Source organism: Lithobates pipiens, unplaced genomic scaffold (assembly GCF_037356315.1).
Source record: "Lithobates pipiens isolate NorthernLeopardFrog02 unplaced genomic scaffold, aLitPip1_a1.2 Scaffold_37, whole genome shotgun sequence".
NCBI classification, from domain to species: Eukaryota; Metazoa; Chordata; class Amphibia; order Anura; family Ranidae; genus Lithobates; species Lithobates pipiens.
The window spans coordinates 14,035,001-14,050,000 of NW_027507825.1; the positions used below are offsets into that span (position 1 = coordinate 14,035,001).

The 15,000-nt window shown below is 45.3% G+C and overlaps 1 protein-coding gene and 1 long non-coding RNA gene across 5 annotated transcripts in view; one reads left to right on the forward strand and one right to left on the reverse strand.

Annotated features, from left to right (window-relative positions):
* Nucleotides 1-10,302, reverse strand: part of LOC143956541 (uncharacterized) — a 33,662-nt gene extending 23,360 nt beyond the window's left edge. Inside the window, exon 1 of the long non-coding RNA XR_013269948.1 lies at nucleotides 10,188-10,302. This is a non-coding gene — a long non-coding RNA (uncharacterized LOC143956541). The remainder of the gene's footprint in view (nucleotides 1-10,187) is intronic.
* LOC143956536 (legumain-like) overlaps nucleotides 1-15,000 on the forward strand; it is a 248,129-nt gene that overhangs the window by 184,968 nt on the left and 48,161 nt on the right. The window contains exon 1 of one of the 4 annotated variants that reach the window (XM_077466737.1): nucleotides 10,481-10,626. The exons of the other annotated variants lie outside the window; for them this stretch is intronic. The gene's annotated coding sequence lies outside the window, so the exon portion shown is untranslated. Of the gene's footprint in view, nucleotides 1-10,480; nucleotides 10,627-15,000 lie in introns of those variants that run through there. 4 annotated transcript variants of the gene reach the window in all.

A 15,000-nucleotide genomic window follows, 5' to 3' on the forward strand; every position in this document is an offset into this window, starting at 1 on the left:
CGGGACTTACGTATGCGTTTTCTTCTGCGTGCGAGATCACGGAAATAGGGGCGCTTTAAAAATAAAAAATTTTTATTGTTAATTTTACTTTATTTATTTTAGCTTGACACTTTTTTTCACCCCAAATTTTTTTTGATCACTTTTATTTCTATTACAAGGAATGTAAACATCCCTTGTATTAGGAATATGGCATGACAGGTCCTCTTTACAGTGAGATATGAGGTCAATAAGACCCCACATCTCACCTCTGAACTAAAAAAAGAAAAGATCACCACTTCCCAGCCGAAGTGGCGCCGTTTTTTTTAACACAGAGGCCAGGCGTGACGTCATAACATTGCGCCCGGCCTCCAAACGATCATAGAGACTCCGGCGACCATCTGGTCCACCGTAAATTTCTATTCTGAACATCCGGGGCCGGCGGATCCTGTGTCCGACCCACCGATCGTAGCGGTAAGTCGGTAGAAGCACCAGAGAACGGTGGGGGGGGGGGGGGGTGCCCCTCCCGTAAGAACGATCAAGCGGCAGAACAGCCGCTATGATCGTTCCTATGGTGCACAGATTCGCCGGCTCTAAGGCTGGGTTCACACCGGAGCGATGCGGGAACGCCGCAAATCCACGGTGTTTTTCCCGCATCGCATGCCTCCCGCCGGCAGTTCACACTGCCCTATGCGGACTGCTGGGAGTGCCAGTGAAATGTTAATGACACCCCCAGATCAGTTCGCATATCGCAGTGCGATCTGCAAACTCGGACAGGAATCGGATCGCATGGTGTGAACACCCATGCGATCCGATTCTGCTGCGGACCAAAAAAAGGGTCCCGTGCGAGTTTGCGGTGGGTGCGATGCGAATTCAGCCATACTATCTGTATGGCTGAACTCTCATCGCACAGAGATCGGATGTGATTTGCACTGCAGTGCGGTGGGAATCACATCCGGTTCTCGCTGCCGCAGCAGTGTGAACCCAGCCTAAAAGACGATATCTGAATGACGCCTGTAGCTACAGGGGTCATTCAGATATCCCCACTCAAAGCCGAGAACATCATTTGGCGTATAGCGGGCGGGAATCAGTTAAAAGATGATTTTTTTTTTTCTTATTTATGCTACATTTTATTTTTTTATTTTTACACTGTCCCTTTATTTTTTATTTTTTTTTGATCACTTTTATTCCTATTACAAGGAATGTAAACATCCCTTGTAATAGAAATAGGAGTGATGTGGGCACTTTGAAAAAAAAAAAAAATCTTATTTACTTTTTATATTTAATTTTTACACTGTCCCTTTATATTTTTTTTTTAATTGATCACTTTTATTCCTGTTACAAGGGATGTAACAGAATTAAGGATGACGGGTTGAATGGTGACACATTACGATATTTAAAAATTCACATAGTTGACGGTTTACATTTTTTTACGGGTTACCAATTTAGAGTTACAGAGGAGGTCTAGTGCTGGAACGATTGATCTCGCTATAACATTCGCGGTGATGTCTCACATGTGTAGTACTAACACCGTTTAGGAGTACAGATTTTTAAAGTGGGGGCACGTAAAAAAAAAAAAAAAAAAAAGTATTATTTTTTATTTTACTTTTTTATTTTTACACTGTCCCTTTAATTGTTTTTTAATCACTTTTATACCTATTACAAGGAATTTAAAGTGGTTGTAAACCCTTACAAACCACTTTGACCTACAGGTAAGCCTAGATTAAGGCTTACCTGTAGGTCCAAGAAATATCTCCTAAACCTATATGGTTTAGGAGATATTTGCCCGAAGACAGGCACCGCTGTCTACGGCGCATGCGCCGTAGACAGCGGCGCGCAGGCGCACTGAGCGCGGCATTCTCAGCGACGGAGCTGCCGTGCGCGTCAGCTCCCGTGCGCATGAGCGGGAGTGACGTCATTGCGGCTTCGCCAAATGACAGTGGCGGAGCTGCGAGACCCCACCAAGAAGATGGATGCGGCGGACTACAGGGGACAGCGGTGACTTCGCTGGCTCCTGTGTCAGGTAAGTGACACATAATGGACTACTATGCGATGCGATGCGATGCGATGCATAGTAGTCCATTATGCTTTGCCTTTGCAGGGAATGAAAGAGGAAGTAAACTCATCAGGGTTTACTTCCTCTTTAAACATCCCTTGTAACAGAAATAAGATTGTCAGGTCCTCTTTCTGAAGAAATCTGGTGTCAAAAAGACCCCAAATCTCTCCATTACCTTTAAAAGCGAAAAAAAAAAAAAATGATTGCACATGCTCATAGAATGGTGACAAACTACAATATTTAGAACCCATACACACTTTGATTTTCTGCAGATTTTTGTCTTCAGATTTACCAAACGCATATAATATGAGGTCAAACCTTAAGTCATTGTACACACGGTCGGACATTCCGACAACCAAATCCGTCGGATTTTGTCCGACGGATTTTGTCCAAAACTGTTGCATACACACAGTCGGACGAAGTTGTCGGAAAATCAGATCGTTCATAACGTGATGACGTTATTTCGTTACGACGGGACTATGTTCAGGCTAGTAGCCAATTACTTTGATGTAGGAATTTGATCTGAGCATGCGTGGCACTTTGTCCGATCAGAATTCTCTACACATGATCGGAGTATGTCGGATCGGAGCATTTTGTCGGAAAATTTTACCAACAAGTTGGAAAACTTGGTCCGTCGGATACTCCGACGGAAACAGTCCGATGGAGACCACACACAGTCGGAATATCCGACAAATCGATCCGATCGGACACATTCTGTCGGAATCTCCGACCGTGTGTACAAGGGCTCAGAGTTTCAATCTGTATGCAATCAGGCAGGGCCTTGCACTACATGGTCTTGGTAAATCTGAAGACAAAAATCTGAAGACAATCTAATAGCGTGTATGGGGTCTTAAAAACCTCCATAGGAAACACTTTTACAAGTTACCTGTTTAGAGTTACAGAGGAGGTCTAGTGCTAGAATTATTTATCTCGCTATAATGCTTGCGGTGATGCTTTACATTTTAACAGACATTTACATATGCGTGCACGACCTACGTATGTGTTCACCTCTGTGTGCAAGCACACGGGGGAGGGGGGTAACAGGGCGCTTTAAACATTTATTTTATTTTTTTTTATTTTACACTGTCCCTAAAAAAAAAGTTTTACGTTTTTTTTTCAATCATTTCTTTTATTTCTATCAAAGCATCAGATAAAAAAAAATAAAAATCTGATGATCTCCCCCCCCCCCCCCCCCTCCCCCAAAAAAGGCAGTGTTTACATCAGTCCTAAACCAGAAGTGATGTCATAACGTTACTCCCGACCTCCTAGATCATAGAGGTGAGGAGAGACAATCTGGTCTCCCACAGAAAGGTGGAGGAATGCAAGGTCTCTAACATCCACCAGCTCTGTGATGTCATCATGGAGGAGGGGAAGAGGACTTCAGTGGCAACCTGTGGAGCTCTGGTGAACTCTATGCCAAAGAGGGTTAAGGCAGTGCTGGAAAATAATGGTGACCACATAAAATATTGACACTTTGGGCCCAATTTGGACATTTTCACGTAGGGGTGTACTGACTTTTGTTGCCAGCGGTTTAGACATTAATGGCTGTGTGTTGAGTTATTTTGAGGGGACGGCAAATTTACACTGTTATACAAGCTGTACACTCACTACTTTACATTGTAGCAAAGTGTCATTTCTTCAGTGTTGTTACATGAAAAGATAAAAGAAAATATTTACATAAAGGTGCGGGGTGTACTTTTGTGAGATATATATATATATATCCCAGGGCTTAGGGGTGCACTACATAAAGAATGCAGGGCTTAGCTGCACCCATCTATGCAGCCTCACCAGTGCCCAGGAATGCAGCCTCACCTGTGCCCACATCTCAGCCTCACCTGTGCCCACATCTCAGCCTCACCTGTGCCCACATCTCAGCCTCATCTGTGCCCAGTAATTCAGCCTCACCTGCCCCCAGCATTGTAGTCTCACCTGTGCCCAGAAATGCAGCCTCACCAGTGCACAGAAATGTAGCCTCACCTGTGCCCAGCAATGCAGCCCCACCTGTGCCCAGCAATGCAGCCCCACCTGTGCCCAGCAATGCAGCCCCACCTGTGCCCAGCAATGCAGCCCCACCTGTGCCCAGCAATGCAGCCCCACCTGTGCCCAGCAATGCAGCCCCACCTGTGCCCAGCAATGCAGCCCCACCTGTGCCCAGCAATGCAGCCTCACCCATGCCGACATCTCAGCCCCACCAGTGCCTAAGAATGCAGCCTCACCTGTGCTCAGCAATGCAACCTCACCTGTGCCCAGGAATGCAGCCTCACCCGTGCCCAAGAATGCAGCCTCACCTGTGCCCACATCTCACCCTCACCAGTGCTCACATCGCTCTCACCTGTGCCGGGGATCAGAGAGGAGAGGAAGAGGAGAGCCAACCGGGTAATCCCACAGGCTGGTGTCTCCTGCTGTGCCAGCTTTAATTTGAATCACGGAGTGCCCACCTCCTGGATCGGCTGCCACCTATGATTGACAGCACATGTCTCTGCGTTGGACAAGTGTGCTGTCTGTCAAAGGAGACATACCAGGAGGCGGAACTTTTTGACAGCGGGTGCCTGGTGATTCAAATTAAAGCTTACACAGCGTGTGACACCGGCCTGACACCCCCCAGTGTGTGGGACCCGGGGCAGCCCACCCCCCTCTGCCTCAGCACCCGCCTTGGTCACCCATGAAACTTGGGGCTGTGGTCCCCAGATTCGGGGCAATAGTCCCAAAAGCCACCTCCTAGGGATGCCACTGGCTGGCAGCTGCAGACTTGTATATATACGTATTACTTAAAACTGACCTCTGGCCTCCCCTTCAGTCTTGTACAGTTGTAGCGGCTTCTCTCCTGGACTGAAATGGCTTCTTCTGACTTCACTGCACACTGTGAGTTTCTAACATATTTGTAATAGAAGCTGCAGCTAGTCACAGCCTGCCTCGTTTCCTGGCTGGAGGGCATCCAACATCTTCTAGCTCTTTTCTCCCCATCCTGACCTTCCAGTCCTTCCAATTTGGATCCCTTCCCTTTGGAGACTCAAAAACCACATATAGGTGTTACCTAGAGTGTTCTTCATGCAAATATAGTCTGCCTAGTAGCGCCCACTCCTCCAGACTGACACCCTCCCATCAAGGCAGTATGATATTTGCATAATACCTCCCAAAAACCAGATCACGGCTTGCATCATCACTGGATCTGGCTGGTGGGAGGGGCTCGCAGGGTGCTGTACACAACTTTCTGAAAACATTACAGCACCCTGCAAGCCCCTCCCTTCAGCCAGATCCAGTGATGATGTCACTTATTACTCCTTTCAATAGCCCTCAGTCCTGACGCAAGCCCCTCCCACCAGATCATGGCTGGTGGGAGGGGCATGCAGGGTGCTGTGCACAGCTTTCTGAAACCCTCATGGCACCCTGTAAGCCCCTCCCACCAGCCATGATCTGCCTGCATTGCACAAAGAAGCACAGGGACCCAGTGATGATGTCACTGGTACCAAAAGAAGGTATGAAATGAAAACAGGTTCTATTAAAATGTAATTTCCATGAAATTTGTAGATTGGAAAATTCGGAAATCCTAAAAAAAAAAAAAAAGAAAGAAATTCAAATTTGGCCGTTAGTGAACGTAATGAATACGAATTTATCCGAAGTTACAAATTATCCGACATAGCGAATGCTGCATCTAAACAAATGGAATGGAAAAATTTAATGATAAATAATAATAATAAAAAGTTTTTATTATTATTAATTCGTCCATTCTTTTAGACACAGCGTACGCTATTTCAGATAATTTGTAACTTTTGATAAGTTCGTATTTTTTTACGCTCACTAACAGCCAAATTTGAAAGGAAATTCCAATACCTATAATTTAATCATTAGTAATAGTTAAATTATTATTAGTTAGTCATTATTTCAGATTTTTTAATTTTCCGTTGTTTGGATTTTGACATTTAGAATTTCCAAATTGACAAATTTTTGAATTTACAAAAAATGTACAAATTTTTGAATTTACAAAAAATGTACAAATTTTTGAATTTACAAAAAATGTACAAATTTTTGAATTTACAAATTTTCGAATATTCTGAGAAGTTCAGTAAATGGGTTTTTATTAATTTGAATATTTCATAATTATATAATTAATGAATTTGTTGAAATTTTATTAATAAAACTAATTCGGAAATAGACGAATTGCACATGCCCACCACTGATCGTCGGGAAGAGACATGGGACAGTGTTGTGCCTATGTAAACAAGGCAGAGCTCTGTCCTGTAAGCTGAGAAGTAATGGATTTTCTTTCCCTGAAAAGCGGCGAATAAAATCCATTAGTTTCCTTAGTAAAAGAAACTCACATAGTACTCCATTTATAATTAATCATTTACAATTATAATTTCTTTTGGATCTGTTGACATTCGTTACTATTGTGAGTCACAGATATAAATAAATCCGAATCAAAAAACCCTTCCTCCCACTTGCCGTTGACAAAACAGTTTCTTTTGCTAGAAAATGACTTAGAACCCCCCAAACATTATATATTTTTCCTAACATCCTAGAGAATAAAATGGCGGTCATTGCAATACTTTCTGTCACACCATATTTGCGCAGTGGTCTTACAAGCGCACTTTTTTTTTATCTTTTTATTAAATTTTTTGAATTAAAAAATAAGACAAAAATTAAATTTAGCCCAAATTTTTAGATTGTGAAAGATAATGTTAATCCGAGTAAACTGATACCCAGCATGCCACGCTTCAAAACTGATACCCAGCACGCTTCCGCTCGTGGAATCACGACAAACTTTCACCCTTAAAAATCTCCACAGGCGACGTTTAAAAAATTCTACAGGTTGCATGTTTTGCATTACAGAGGAGGTCTAGGGCTAGAATTTTTGCTCTTGCTCTACCGATCGCGGTGATACCTCACATGTGTGGTTTGAACACCGTTTTCATATGCGGGCGCTACTCACGTATGGGTTTTGCTTCTGCGCGCGAGCTCGGCGGGAGGGGGCGCGTTTAAAAAAAAATATTTCTTATTTATTTTACCTTTTATTTTTTATTTTTACACTGTTTAAAAAAAAAGAAAAAAAAAAGTGTCACTTTTTTTCCCCATTACAAGGGATGTAAACATCCCTTGTAATAGAAAAAAAGCATGATAAAGCATGATAGGACCTCCTAAATATGAGATGTGGGGGTCAAAAAGACATCAGATCTCATATTTACACTAAAATGCAATAAAAAAAAATTAAAAAGTATATATATATATATATATATATATATATATATATATATATATATATATATATATATATATATATATATATATATATATAGATAAATGATAGATATATATATAGATAAATGATAGATATATATATAGATAAATGATAGATATATATATAGATAAATGATAGATATATAGATAGATAAATGATAGATATATAGATAGATAAATGATAGATATATATATATAGATAAATGATAGATATATAGATAGATAAATGATAGATAGATAAATGATAGATAGATAAATGATAGATAGATAAATGATAGATAGATAAATGATAGATAGATAAATGATAGATAGATAAATGATAGATAGATAGATAGATAAATGATAAATGATAGATAGATAAATGATAGATAGATAAATGATAGATAGATAAATGATAGATAGATAGATAAATGATAGATAAATGATAGATAAATGATAGATAAATGATAGATAAATGATAGATAAATGATAGATAGATAGATAAATGATAGATAGATAAATGATAGATAGATAAATGATAGATAAATGATAGATAAATGATAGATAGATAAATGATAGATAAATGATAGATAGATAAATGATAGATAGATAGATAAATGATAGATAGATAGATTTATATATAATGGTTGGGGTTCTGATAAATACAGATTTAGGCTAGATTCACACTGGTGCGATGCGGAAACACAGCATCAGAATCGCAGGCAGGTCACACTTCGCACTGCGAACCTCTGCGGGTGTCAATATAAAGTTAATGACACCCCCAAATTGGTTTCGCAGAACGCAATACAAACTGTGAAATCAGATGGAATCGTATCACATGCGTCTGAACGCGCACGCGATCAGCTTCCAGAGCGTACAGAAAAATGTATCCTGCACCATTTTGGCACAAATGCGATTCGATTTCAGCCATACAGACTGTATGGCTGAACTTGCACTGCACAGACATCAAATGTGATCTGCACAGGAATGCGGTGCCAATCACCTACAATATCTGTGAATCGCATTAGTGAGAACCCAGCCTTAAACTTGTAAACAAATGTGCCAGAAAAAGCGTGGTCTTCATGTGGCTAAAAGTAAACAGTATTTTTAATATGTTTAGAGGGGGGGGGGGGGGGACTGGAGCTCCTCTAGTCCCGGTTCACATATATGTGTTGCGGGAACCAGCGTGATTCCGATGCGTGTTCCTGCATTGCATGTCACCTGCCGGCAATTCACACTGACATCTGCGAACCTCTGCGGGTGTCAATGCAAAGTTAATGACACCCCCAGATCGGATCGCAGTGCGGACTGCCAAATAGTGCAGGAATTGGATCGCATAGGTGTGAACACACATGATCCGATTCCAGTGCGGACCAAAAATAGGGTCCTGCACCATTTTTTGTGCGAATGCGATGCACCAAATCACACCAAATCTGTATAGCTGAATTTGCCTTGCACAGACATCACATGGGATCTACACAGCAGTGGTGCGAATCGCATGCAATGTCTAACATCGCACAAGTGTGAACCCAGCCTCAGCTCTTGTTTATGCTAAACGCGTGTTTGAAATTATGAACAAAAACATCTCCATCCTGCATTTCAGTGCGAGCTCGGGGGGGGGGGGGGGCGGGGGGGCGGGGGCTTTTGAAAGATATCTAAGTGGGTTTCCTCCCAGGACCATGTAGTTCACCTTTTTTTTTTTGGACTTTGTGTTAAAATATTCGTGTTTTGATTGATATTTTGTGCTGCATTTTCTTATATATTGTTTTTTTTTAAATCGCCCCCAAAGTTGCCAAAAGTAGTGCAGGAACTACTATTTGAAATTGCCACTGCGATGCAAAGAAGGCGTCGCACTGATTGGGGCGGTGCCGTTTCCGGCAAAAGGCTGCGATTTGGCATGCGATGTGACATATCACATTGCATGTTAAATCGCACCGATGTGAACAGGGAATTAAAGAGGAAGTAAACCCTGATGAGTTTACTTCCTCTTTCATTCCCTGCAAAGGTAAAGCATAATGGACTACTATGCATCGCATCGCATCGCATCACATAGTAGTCCATTATGTGTCACTTACCTGACACAGGAGCCAGCGAAGTCACCGCTGTCCCCTGTAGTCCGGCGCATCCATCTTTTCGGTGGGTCTCGCCGCTCCGCCGCTATCATTCCGCGAAGCCGCGATGACGTCACTCCCGCACGTGCGCCGCTGTCTATGGCGTATGCGCATTAGACAGCGGTGCCTGTCTTTCGGCAAATATCTCCTAAACCGTATAGGTTTAGGAGATATTTCTTGAACCTACAGGTAAGCTTTAATCTAGGCTTGCCTGTAGGTCAAAGTGTGTTGTAGGGGTTTACAACCACTTTAAGGTCATTTCTACATAGTTACATAGTCAGGTTGAAAAAGACACCGCTAGCGGGGGGTAAAAGCGCCCCGCTAGCGGCCGAAATGCGCCGCAAATCCGCTGCAAATCCGGCGGTAAAACGCCGCTAAAAATAGCAGCGTTTTACCGCCGACGCAAGGTGCGGTGTGGTGTGAAAGGGGTCTTAATGACACCCCCAGATCAGTTCGCATATTGCAGTGCGATCTGCAAACTCGGGCCAGGAATCGGATCGCATGGTGTGAACACCCATGCGATCCGATTCTGCTGCGGACCAAAAAAAGGGTCCCGTGCGAGTTTGCTGCGGGAGCGATGCGAATTCATCCATACTATCTGTATGGCTGAACTCGCATCGCTACGGAGATCGGATGTGATTTGCACTGCAGTGCGGTGCGAATCACATCCGGGTCTCCTAGCCGCAGCGGTGTGAACCCAGCCTAAAATCACATTCAGGAGTCGTTTTTCTGACCACAAAAAATGCCAAATGCTCATAAACGTTGATAAACGCTCAAAAACGCTAATAAACACTATTGCAAAAACGTTAAAAAAACATTGAAAGACTCACTGCAAAGCTACTGGCATTTTTATAACGTTGTCAGAACGTCCGGTGTGTATTGGAGCCCGATGGATACAAATTATACCACATAAACGCTGCGCTGGAGTTGTTTGAGAATGTTGCAACTTTGTAACCAACAACAGCCAATCACCGGCCAGCGTGATGAGTCAGGGTCACGCACATTGGGGCACGTGACAGCTGGGCGGAGATGACAGGAAGAGCCGTCCATGTGATTTGCTGTCAGGGGGTAAAGGTCTGTGATTGTCCGCCTCCTTACTCAGCAGTGTGTGCAGATTCAGGCGCTGGTGATTGGTGAGTGGAGCTGTCAGTCAGGCGGTGGCCCCGCCCTTGTTTTTGTGTCTATAGCTGGGAGGAAGGATATATAGTTACAATCTGCGGTCTCATCGCTGTGATAACACCCGGACCGCAGACCACTGGAGGGGAGAAGGTAATCGCTACATCAGATCTGTATAATGACTGGGGGGGGGGGCTTTATATCTACCTTACTGGGGGAAGTGTGGGGGAGGGGGCTATATGTGTGTGGAGGGGGGGGATCAGGAGACTAGAGAGGTCTATGTGTGGGGGGATCAGGAGACTAGAGAGGTCTATGTGTGGGGGGGATCAGGAGACTAGAGAGGTCTATGTGTGGGGGGGATCAGGAGACTAGAGAGGTCTATGTGTGGGGGGGATCAGGAGATGGGAGAGCTCAGACAATGGATTGATCTAACATATGGCCCATACACATGATATGAAAATTGTATGAAAAATACCGCCTTCGAAGCGATTGTACGATAATCTGATTGTTAGCGCACAGCTTTCCATAGCGGGTCTCCACCGTTCATCTGATATTATGGTGGAAGCACAAAACGTTTCCTCGTGCAATACCACATCCTACAAAAAATTAGTTTAATCAGTGCGGTTGTTGTCCAAAAAAATGCAATACAAATACACCACAACACAGGACATCACTTCAGAATTTTTATCCTGTTGTACAAAAATTTTTGTAACTTTAGGAACCGCTTACATTTTCTACTAGTGACTGGCAAGAGAAAAATGTCAGACAATCTGTCATCCATATGGGGCATAAGAGAAGATCAGGAGATGGGGAAATCTGATGATGGGGGAGATCAGGAGATGGGAGGGGGGAGAGATCAGGGAAATGGGGGGGGGGGGGGGGGATCAGGAGATGGGCAGATCTGATGATGGAGGGGGGGGGAGATGGGGAGATCAGGAGATGGGGGGGGGGGAGATCAGGAGATGGGCAGATCTGATGGTGGAGATCAGGGAGATGGGTAGATCTGATGATGGGGGGGGGGGGGGGGGGAGATCAGGAGATGGGCAGATCTGATGGTGGAGATCAGGAGATGGGTAGATCTGATGGGGGGGGGGGGAGATCAGGAGATGGGCAGATCTGATGATTGGGGGGCGATCAGGAGCTGGGCAGATCTGATGATGGGGGAGATCAGGAGATGGGGGGGGGGGGGGGGATCAGGAGATGGGCAGATCTGATGATGGGGGAGATCAGGAGATGGGGGGGGGGGGAGGATCTGATGATGGGGGAGATCAGGAGTGGGGGGGGGGGATCTGATGATGGGGGAGATCAGGAGATGGGGGGGGGGGGGGGTCTGATGATGGGGGAGATCAGGAGATGGGGGGAGATCTGATGATTGGGGGGAGATCAGGAGATGGGCAGATCTGATGATGATGGGGGGATGAATCAGGAAATTATGAGATCTGATGATTGGGGGGAGATCAGGAGATGGGCAGATCTGATGATGATGGGGGATGAATCAGGAAATTATGAGATCTGATGATGGGGGGGGGGGGATCAGGAGATGGGGGGGGGGGGGGGGGAGATCAGGAGATGGGTAGATCTGATGATGGGGGGAGGGAGATCAGGAGATGGGCAGATCTGATGATGGGGGAGATCAGGAGATGGGGGGGGGGGAATCTGATGATGGGGGAGATGGGGGGGGGGGGATCTGATGATTGGGGGGAGATCAGGAGATGGGGGGGGGATCTGATGGGGGAGATCAGGAGATGGGCAGATCTGATGATTGGGGGGAGATCAGGAGATGGGGGGGGGGAGATCTGATGATTGGGGGGAGATCTGATGATTGGGGGGAAGATCTGATGATTGGGGGGAGATCAGGAGATGGGCAGATCTGATGATGGGGGGGGGAGATCTGATGATGGGGGGGGGGGAGATCTGATGATTGGGGGGGAGATCTGATGATTGGGGGGAGATCTGATGATTGGGGGAGATCTGATGATTGGGGGGAGATCTTGATGATTGGGGGGAGATCAGGAGATGGGGGGGGGGGGAGATCTGATGATTGGGGGGGGGATCTGATGATGGGGGAGATCAGGAGATCTGATGATTGGGGGGAGATCAGGAGATGGGCAGATCTGATGATGGGGGGATGAATCAGGAAATTATGAGATCTGATAATGGGGGGGGGGGGGGGGGGATATGATGGAAATAACAATCCAACAATAATTTTATTTGTATAGTAAATGTTGTTTTTCTGTATAATAATATTTTGGGTAAAATAATGTCTGTGTATAGATGGATCAGGTCTGTCTGTGTAAATAAAACTGGATCAGAACTGTTGCCCATATCAGCCAGTAGTCCTCTATTTGCTGCAATAGAAAAGATTCAGCTGGTCTCTGATTGGTTGCTGTAGGTAGCACACTCAGTGTACATTCGGCTCTTCAGTATATATGCGCCTCTCCCTCTCCTACAAGTTTATATTTCACTCACATGACTCGGCGCCCTTTGTACCTGTTGGCTGGTTATGAATGCGGGAGAACTTGTTCCTCTGCCACTTCCTCCAGATGGTTTTTCTTACTTGGTTCACGGCTGATGTGTAATCATTGGCAGGTTCTGGTATTGTCTGGGTAGCTGTTCATTCTGGGACTTGTAGTACCTCGTCTCCTATAGCTGCATTATGGGGTTCAACTTAAAAGGTAAAAATGAATAGACTATTAAAACATAAATGAACACAATGCAATATTCAGCATCAGTCAGGCGATTTCCCCCCCACAGTAGCTTTCTTCTACCACTAGATGTCCTCAGTGTGATGGCCAGCATCATTCAACCCCTTTCTCTGAGCCCAGGTTATCCTGTGACTGGACACTCTTCTCTCTGTCACTCCACTCTCTCTCCTCCTATCCACATGCTTCTTGTTTTCATGAACTGGTTGGCTCCTTGTGCTGCTTCTTCATCTTACACTTCAGCCCTGCTGTACAGGACCTGCAGGAGTCTGATGGGAGGTCACATTCAGGTATTCGCACGGATTGTGATTACAGAGCTGCAGTGATGTGTCTTTTTATATTCGCCTGGAATTCAGCTTTGGATGGAAGCGCCTCAATCTCCGTCTTCTGTTCCAGTGACCCTCTGAGCCCATTTTTAACTTTTGGTGCAGCACAGAAGGGACCCATCAGGGACATTCCCCTTCACTTCTCATGTAGACACTTCAGGAAGAAAGAGTTTATAGGGAGGGGACATCCCCCCCCCCCCCTCCCAAACTCCCCTCCCCCACAGATCATGGTGTAGCATTTTTGTTTTTTTTAACTTTTTCCCTGATAGGCAAAAGCAGCTTTTATTACTCTGTGATGTCATTGCATAATATTCTTGCAAATACATCTTGTGTAAGGTCAGTTCTCATTGATGTTGGCCTGCGTCCAGAAATCCTTCTCCCAAGAGCCCCTTCCTACACAGTCTGTGGCCAGGAGGATCCTGGGAGTGTGGCCAGGAGGATCTGGTGAGTGTGGCCAGGAGGATCCTGGGAGTGTGGCCAGGAGGATCCTGGGAGTGTGGCCAGGAGGATCCTGGGAGTGTGGCCAGGAGGATCCTGGGAGTCTGTGGCCAGGAGGATCCTGGGAGTCTGTGGCCAGGAGGATCCTGGGAGTCTGTGGCCAGGAGGGATCCTGGGAGTCTGTGGCCAGGAGGATCCTGGGAGTGTGGCCAGGAGGATCCTGGGAGTCAGGCAGCAGCATAGATCAAAAATCAATGTATGCATTTGGAGGGGAGCCGGGGGGGGGGGGGGGGGGCGCTCCTTAGTCCAGTTCCAGCTGTAGTTGTCCCCATTGGAGGATTTCTTCTCTATTCCTGTTCTGGTGACTCCCAAATTTTGGGTTTTCCCATCATTTTGTTTCACCAGAACAAAGAAAGCCAATGAATTTCTCCAGAGCTTGATACAGATGGCAGTAAAGACCTGACAGAGTCCAATCATTTTCTACTCCATCAACCAGTGTGTAACATATATATTCTCACCGGCCACTTTATTAGGTCCCCCTTGCTGGTCCCGGGTTGGACCCCCTTTTGCCTTCATTCTTGGTGTGGAAACGTTCCTCAGAGATTTTGCTCCATAGTGACATGATAACATCACTCAGTTGCTGCAGATTTGTCCTCTGCACATCCATGATGCCAATCTCCTGTTCCACCACATCCCAAAGGTGCTCTATTGGATGAGATGTGGTGAGTGTGGAGGCCATTGGAGGACAGGGACCTCATTGTCCAGTGGTGAGATGATTGGAGATTTGTGACATGGTGCATTATCCTGCTGGAAGGAGCCCATCAGAAGATGGGGACACTGTAATCATAAAGGGATGGGCATATCAGCAACAATACTCAGGTAGGCCGTGGTGATTAAACCATGATGAATTGGGTACTAAGGGGCCCAAAGTGTGCCAAAGAAAATACCCCCCCACCATTACATCACCACCACCAGCCTGAACCGCTGGATACAAGGTAGGATAGATCCATGTGCCAAAATTCCCACTATCTGAAATCCAGACTCATCAGACCAGACAATGT